The sequence below is a fragment of the Notamacropus eugenii genome, chromosome 4 (genome assembly GCF_028372415.1).
Source record: "Notamacropus eugenii isolate mMacEug1 chromosome 4, mMacEug1.pri_v2, whole genome shotgun sequence".
Classification (NCBI taxonomy): domain Eukaryota; kingdom Metazoa; phylum Chordata; class Mammalia; order Diprotodontia; family Macropodidae; genus Notamacropus; species Notamacropus eugenii.
The window spans coordinates 332,078,362-332,086,960 of record NC_092875.1 but is presented as its reverse complement, the minus strand read 5'-3'; the positions used below and the strand labels follow the sequence as shown (position 1 = coordinate 332,086,960).

Here is an 8,599-nt window from a genome sequence, read left to right as displayed (position 1 = left end):
ACAAAGGAGAAAAATCTTTTTTAAGAGGCAGAAATGAATCATGATTTGTGTAAAAGGGTTGGAGGGCAGAAGAATGTGACACAGAGAAGAAATAGAAGTACAACCGAGGATTGGGCAATATGTAATAAGAAAGTAATTCTTCATATAGAGGGCAGAGGTGGAAGAAGCAGCTTTTCATGCTCCAAGGAATGATGATGAGTACTGAAAGGTGCTATCTGGAGAGAGGTTCCACAGTATTGGTCTGAGGAAGAAAAGACGAATAGTGGGAGCAGGTGGCAGGAACTTGTATTAAGGTAGCTAGGTAGGGCAATGGATAGAACGAGGCCTGGAGTAAGGAAGATGTGAGCTAAAATTTGACTTCAGACACTAGTTGTATGACTCTACACAAGTCATTTTGCCTCTGTTTTCCTCAGTTACCTCATCTGGGTATGATATCCCAAAGAGATAACAAAAATGGGGAAAAGACTCACATGTACAAAAATATTTATAGCATCTTTCTTATGGTAGCAAAGAATTGGAAATTGAAGGGATATCCATCAGTTGGGGAATAGCTGAACAAGCTGCGGTATATTAGTATAATGGAATGCTATTGTACTCTAAGAAATGACGACAGACCAGAAAAACCTGGAAAGATTTACATGAACTGATGCTGAGAGAAGTGAGCAGAAGCAGATGAACAATGTACACAGTAACAGCAACATTGTACAATGACCAACTCTGATACACTTAGCTCTATTCAGGAATACGATGATCTAAGATAATTCCAAAAGACCAAAGATGGAAAATGTCATCCACATCCAAACAAAGAAACATGGAGTCTGAATACAGATTGAAGCATACTATTTTCTCTCTTTTTTGTTTGTTTTTTTCTTTCTTGTGGTCTTTCCCTTTGGTTCTGATTCTTTACAACATGAGTAGGATGGAAATATGTTTAATATAAGTGTATATATATAGCCTATATCAGATTACATGCCATCTTGAGGAAGGAAAAGAACAGGGAGAGGCAAATTTAGAACTCAAAATCTTATAAAAGTGAATGTTGAAAACTAAATATAAATACATACATAAATTAATTAATTAAAGAAATGGCAATAATAATAGCACCTACCTTCTAGTAATTAAAGAAACAAGAATAATAATAGCACTTACCAGCCTTGCACAAAGAAAGGACTATATAAATGTTAAAGTAGTGTAGTCGTAGTCGTAGTCATAGTAGTAGTAGTAGTAGTAGTAGTAGTAGTAGTAGTAGTAGTAGTAGTAGTAGTAATAGTAGTAGTAGTAGTAGTAGTAATAGAAGAAAAAGAAAAGAGATGTTTGCTATTTTCTTAGGAAATCCTCATAATGACTATCAGACATCATGAACTCTTCCTGCTTTTGGTGATTCATATAGGGATGACTGGTGACACCAGAAGAAAATGAAAAAAAATTGTTAGGAATTATCAAGTTGTGATCAAGAAATTAAGGACCTTAGGGACATGTGAATGTGGGGTGGTCAGGGGAGGAAAGTGTTGACTTCAATGCTACTATTGAAGGTAGGGGCTGGAAAAGATTAAATAATTGAAGTGGAGAAAAGAGGAATAGTGTGGTCTATCAGAAATATGTCCCTACCTTAGTATGGTTGAGATAGATTAAATCCAGAAGTCATTGTCTTTGAGGAAGTTGAGGAATTCATATTCCACAGATTTAAATGAGTTTAAAGGATGAAGAAGAAAATTGTGAGCCAAGCATTGACCTTATTAGAGCTGAGATCAGTGACACAGTTATACAGATGAAAATGCCAGGGACATGCATGGGGGCAGGGATAAAGCAACAGCAAAATAGGAGAGATGTAATGTAATGGGAACAGAAGGAGAGTCCAAAATTGACTTAGGGGAACAAGGAATATAACAACAGCACCTCCTCTTTTACTTTTGTGTCAATGTGTGTGAAAGAAACAATAGTTAGTCTTGAAGAAGGTATGAAGAAAATATTTCCAAGAAAAATATGGGGAAAACATTGACAAGTAGAATTGGAGCGAAAAAACTAGAATTATAAGATCACAAATTCTAAAGCTGGAAGAGGCTTTGGAAGATATTTAGTTCAACTCATTTTATTCAAGAGGAAACTGAGGCACATACCAAGGAGGTCATATTACACTCTTTAGCAGCAGATCCAGGATTCGAAATCAGGTCCTGTGACTCTAAATTTATTGATCTTTCCATTGACTTACAAAAGAGGAGAGGTACTGGTGTTACAGTTAAAACAGAAGAACAAATAAGCTAGGGTAGGATAGAGCTGAGTTGATCATGAGTGTAGTTGGGGAGGGATGGCAGAGGAAGGGAAAAGAAATGAGCATTTATACAATGCCTATTTCATGTGCTAAGGGCTTTCTTTACAAATATTTTCTCATTTATCTTCATTTGACAATAGCACTCCCTGTGTCAGCTTGATCTTTTACTGCTGAATTCCTCACCTGATCCCAGGTGTTCCCCAAGTTCCCCAAGTCAGGTGCCATGACAGGATTAGTCAAACTGATCCTAGTGAGAAGGCAGCCAGAGGTTGTGATGGCCATAGGATCCCGGGGATAGCATTGGAAAGGACAAGCAAGAGGGTGCAGGAAGGAACAGACTAATTTGATGCCTAGGCACTGTGGCAAAAACAGGCGAGGAATCATGCCCCTGGGATGCTAGCATCAGAGAAAAATCCTGACTTCTTTAGGCTAGTTCTGGTTCTCATTAAAGAGAAAGATGAATTTGGGAAATGATCAGTTTTTTAAGGTAATGGTTTCTGAGTAAGGAATTTGGATTTCTGGACTAATTCATAAAATATTGAACAACGAACTTTTAGCCAAGGACAGAGTGCACATAGTCAATAGTTAATAAATATTTACTAAGTACCTAATATGTGCTAGGCACTGGGCTAAGCATGGTGACACAAATAAGAGAAAAAAAAGACAGTCCCTACCCTCAAGAAGCTCACAGTCTAATGGGGGAAGACAGTAAACAGAAGGAAACTGAAAAGGAGTGAGAAGTGGAAGGGGATGGAGCTAGAGGGTAGAGTTGAGGGGCATGATGTTAGAGGAACAATTAGAGCAGCTAATAGAAAACAAAACGTTGTCTGGACAGTTCTGAGACTTCTATCAGTGAAAGCTTTGGGAGGAGATTATTAACCTGCCCCTCCAGACCTCCTCAGAGAGGAAAGAGGGAACTGAGAGTGATAATTAGGTGTTGAATATCATAGCTTAACAAATCTCCATGAAGAAGATATGACAAGGTGATGAACTTATCCTGGAGGAGGCATGATGCTCCTGAGATCTAAACTGGGCAGAACAGCAGATGGAAAATATATAAGAGATATGATATATAATATAAAACAAAAAAAGACAAAATAAATAATTGTCTACTGTTTTGTGAATATGATTAAGAGGGCTTTATGATGAAAATGAAAAGGGAGGTAGACAACAGACAATATATCTGCCAAGTTAGTTACCACAAAGAGTAGCAGGTTTTACATAGGAGAAAATAATGTCAGCTGAGAGAACCAATAACAAATAATAATAATATTTCAGGAAGAGTCATAACTAAATCTACAGTTTCAGGTATTGTTTAAAAATCAATTATTCTTTTTAAAACATACACTAGAATGAAAGTGGTGATGGGAAAGTGATTATCAAAAATGAACCTGAATTTTAAAATTTAACTGTCTCAGAGATTAGTAGTAGTGTCAACAAAAATTGGAAGCTTTACGGGAAAGATTTCTGAAGGAGAAAGATGGTGACTTCATTTCTGGAGGTGTAGAGTTTAAGGTGTTAATGAGCCATCCATATGGAGATATCCTGAAGGCACTGGGGATACAGAACTGGTTTTTGATAGTATGATCAGAACTAGATAAATAAATTGGGGAGTAATTTAACAACTGCTAATGATTAAATTCCATATAAGCAGATAAAATCACCAATTAAGAGAGTGTAGAAATAGAAAACAAAAGAACTCAGGTTAGAACTAAGCGATGAACCCACTTGCTCACTATTTTCTGTGCCAACTTCAGTCTGTGGATCCTCACTTTGGCAAATTTAATTTGATCATAATAAATGAAACAGTTATAATGTCCAACAAAGCAAAATTTGGGATTTTCTATAGCACTAATGGTAAACTTCATTTTTCCATATTTCAAAGCAATTTTTGAGAGGCACTAGATGGCACCATGGGCAGAACACTGAGTCATCAGCATAGACCTGAGTTCAAATGTGGCCTTAGATCCTTTCTAGCTATATGACACTGAATAAGTCACTTGCCACCTGTCTACTTCTATTTCTTCAAATTCAAAATGGAGATAAAAATAGCATCTACTTTCTATGAATATTGTGAGGATCAAAGGAGAAAATATTGGTAAGCCATTTACCATGGTGCCTAGAACAAAAGGATTGTACCTGCTCCTTTTCTCCAGAGTTTTGTCTTTTTTTTTTTGAACTTTTATTGTTATCTTTTGTTTTCACATCAGCCATTTTGGGATATGTCCTCTCCCCATCCTCCAATCAGTGAGCCGTCTCATTTAACAAAGAAAAGTTGTTAAGAAAAACCAGTATAGATACATTTTCTAATATTTTATGCAACATTCATACCCACAGTACCCTAATTCAAGGAAAGAAAGGCATTTCACTTGATAAGACTGAGTTGTTTAAGCTACCTATTTCTTATTTCATGTGTTTTATATTTTTGTAGGGTAATCACTTTTGTTAAAAATTGGTAACATCTCAATTTGATTGAAATGCTACAAATTCTTATTTGCAATCATTTAGCCACTGCTCTGCTTAGCTGCCGATCTCTTGTCTCTTTCTTCAGCATTTGTAAGGTGGATGCCCTTTCCTCGGGGAAGAGAGATCCAAGGCTTATTACCTTTACCAATAACAAAAATGTTGGAGAGCCTACTGGCAAAACTATTGCCATTGGCATCTTTTACATGGACAACATCAAAAGAACTAGGATGTTTCTCCCTGTTTGTGATCACACCAATTAGACCCAAATTAGCCCCACCGGTCACCATACACAGGTTACCACTATCAAACTTGATAAAATCAGTGATCTTGTCAGCTTCTAAATCAATCTGAACTGTATCATTCACTTTGATGAGAGTATCTGGGTAATGGATAGTACGGGCATCATCGGTCACCAGATGCGGAATACCTTTTGTACCCACAAAGATTTTTCTAACTTTGCACAACTTATATTTAACCTCCTCAGCTGTAATACAATGAACAGCAAAGCACCCCTTTGTGTCATAACCCAGATGTAGATGTTCACCTGTCTTCTCAATGCTAATGACATCCATAAAGCCAGCAGGGTATGTAATATCACTGCGGACCTTGCCATCAATCTTGATGAATCGCTGCATGCAGATCTTCTTTACTTTATCTCCAGTCATACTTGAGTCTGTTTCTCAGGAAGATGATGAGTGGCAGACATTCCCTCAGCTTGTGGGGACCTGTGGATGGTCTTGGAGCAAAAACTCCTGTTAATTTATCCAGCATCCAATGCTTTGGAGCTGCTACATGCTACAGATGCTTCTTGGGACCACGAGCCATGGTTACACCGAGTTAAAGCGGGAAATTTACTCAGCTGTGGGGTCAGAGGCTCTGTCTACTTATAAGCTGTGTGCGTTTGGCCAAGTCACTTTACCCTTTTGGGGCTCAACATCTTTATCAGCAGCACGACCAGCCAGTCCCAAGGCCGTGCAGCAAGAGCCAGAGTTTTGTCTTGATCCCTCTTTTTATATGTTTTATTTACAGTTACTTTCAAATTTCCCATATTTTTGTGATCATTGTAGACTATTGGACTTGTGGAAAGGCAGAAACAGTTCACAATTTTTGAGGGACAGTTCAAAAGAGGAGAAAAGGAAGACTTCACTTTTAAAAATCAACATTATACCTACAAATCTCTTACAAATGAATTTCATTAGCCATTAGAAAACTGAAATTCAGAATACTCAGCCTTAAATACATACCAAATCAGGGATAAAATATATTAAAAGTTAAACAAACATACGTGACTGAACTATTAAAAATTTGGTGATATTTTGTTTGGCTATCTTTTTCCTTGGCCAAATGAGAATATTCTGTAGTGTATGAAAAGAAAGCAGATTTTTTTTATTGTTTTTAAAATTGGAGACATTGAAATATTTGTCCTTAGCAATTAGAGTTTTTAAAAAATGCCAAACAGAGGGAACCAAATTAGGACAAACTTAGCTTGCCAATTAATGAAGCATCCTAAAGGAAAGGGAATCATATGGCAATTAAATTAAATAAGTGAATTTTAAAATTATTACAGATGAAACCACATTCCTTTATATTGTCCCTTTCTGGTGACTCATTGTATGGGAAGGTGATCTTACATTATCAAAGGCTTTATTTACATAGTACAAATTTCATCAAGTTAGCCATGCTAGAAAGGCTTCAAGTCTGTATTTGTGGCAATAGACTGTGCCTATTTTCTGAGGCCCAGCTCTGTGGCATACAGGGAGCCTAATGACCAGTAGGCTTTGGTGTTGATTTTGTTGGTTATGGCAACCCATGCAGCAAAGGTAAATACAAAATGGCTTTCAGTCTCAATCACCTCCTTTCTGTTCTGCCATGTTCTGATGGTGGCCACGTTCTATTAAAGGAGATAGATTGTCAAAAGTGTCATAAAATTTGTAGATTGTCTAAAAACACTATATTAGTTAGCACTTCTCAAAATGTGATTATAGTTATGGTGACCACTGAGTATGGAGATTACTAGAGAATATATCAGAGATTTAGAGCTGTCTTCAAGATTATCTCATCCTAATTTCTTTTTCGGTAATTAATCAATCAAGAAGTACTTACTAAGCATCTATTCTGTAGCAGCTGTGTATGAGACACTAAGGATACAATTACAAAGAAAGGAATAATCCCTGCTCATAGAGGAATTTATAATTGGGAGGTAACAAATACATATAAAATATATGCAGCATAGGTATAAAGTTAATAAATTACACACACACACACACACACACACACGCATGAGTTAAGTGCAAACTACTTGGGGAGGTTATTAGAACTTGGGAAAATCAGGAAAAGTATCATGCAGAAGATATTGCTTGAGCTTCATCTTAAAGCAAAAGAACTGATTCCATGAGGTAAAGGTAAGGAGGAAATACATTCTAGGCGTAAGAAAGTCCAGTACAAAGGCAGAGAAATAGGAAATGGAGTCATTGGTGAGATACAGAGAGAAAGTCAATTTGGCTGGATATCAGAGTATGGGAGAAAGAGTACTATCTAATGAGGGCAGATTGGGGCCAAGGTGTGAAGGGCTTTAAAAACTAAATGCAGGAGTTTAAATTTGGCACTAGAGGAAACAGTAACTACTACAGTTGAGCAAGAAGGGGGAAATGGTCAGATCTTTGTTTAAGGAAAATCACTTTAGTAGCAGTATAATGCGTGGATTGAATTTGATTCAGGAAGAGCAATTAGGAGGCAATGGCAATAATCTATGCTTTTGGAAAGAAAGAAGGATGGAAACACATTTATTAGGTATCTGCTATGTAACAGGTACTGTACTAAATGCTTTACAAATATTATTTCATTTCATCTTTGGTAGACGCTATTATTATCTCCACTTTATAGTTGAGGAAACTGAGGTAGGCAGAGATAAATTGACTTCCCTAAGATCACTGAGCTAGCAAGTGTTTGAGGCCAGATCTAAGTGCAGGTTTTCCTATTTCAAGGCTTAGTATTCTATCCACTGTTCTATCTTTCTAATGAAGACCTGAAATAAGGTGGTAGTGTTGTGAGTAAAAGGAGAGGATTTATGTGAGATATTGGGGAGGTAGAAACAGCAAGTTTTGCTAACTGATTGGGTACGTGGGGTGAAGGAGGACAAGGTCAAGAATAATTGTGAGATTACAAACTAGGGAGACTGGAAGAACTATGCCTTCTACAAAAATAGAAAATTATTATAAAATATAGTAAGGTTCAGGGGAAATATAATGAGTACAGTTTTAGATATCTTAGACAACAAGATACTTTAGAATGTTTCAGGTCATTCAGCATGAAATGTCAAAAAAGTAATTGATGATCTGGGACTAGCTTGGAAAAGAGACTACTCTGAATGTATAAATCTGGCAGTCATTTGCATTGAGATGATAATTACCGCCGTGAAATCTGATGAGGTTGCCAAAAGAGAGAAATAGAGAAGAGGGAGGGCCCAAGACAGAATCTTGAGAAACAGCAATAGTGAGTAGATATGATTTGGATGATGAGCCAGCAAAGGAAACCTAGAAGGAGTGAGTGGTCTGGTAGGTGCAAAAGAAGATAGCATCATGAAAACCTGGAGAAGACAGATTATCTGGGAAGAAAGGAGTCAGCAATGTTAAATAAAGCAGATAGGTTGAGAAGTATTAGGATTGAGAAAAGTTCATCAGGGTTGACAGTAAATTGGACCATTGGCATCTTTGGACACAGCAGTTTTATTTAAATGATGAGGTTATAAGCCATATTGCAAAGGATTGAGGAGTAAGTGTAGATAGCTTTTTGTGAAAGAATTTGGCTGAGAAAAGAACGATATCTTGAATTGAGGATAGGACTAGTGAAAGCTTTTGAAAGGAT

The 8,599-nt window shown here is 37.0% G+C and overlaps 1 pseudogene; it reads right to left on the bottom strand.

The window, feature by feature from the left end:
* Positions 1-4,770: 4,770 nt before the first annotated feature.
* Positions 4,771-5,583, bottom strand: LOC140498467 (small ribosomal subunit protein eS4-like; annotated as a pseudogene).
* Between the last annotated feature and the right edge of the window lie 3,016 nt (positions 5,584-8,599).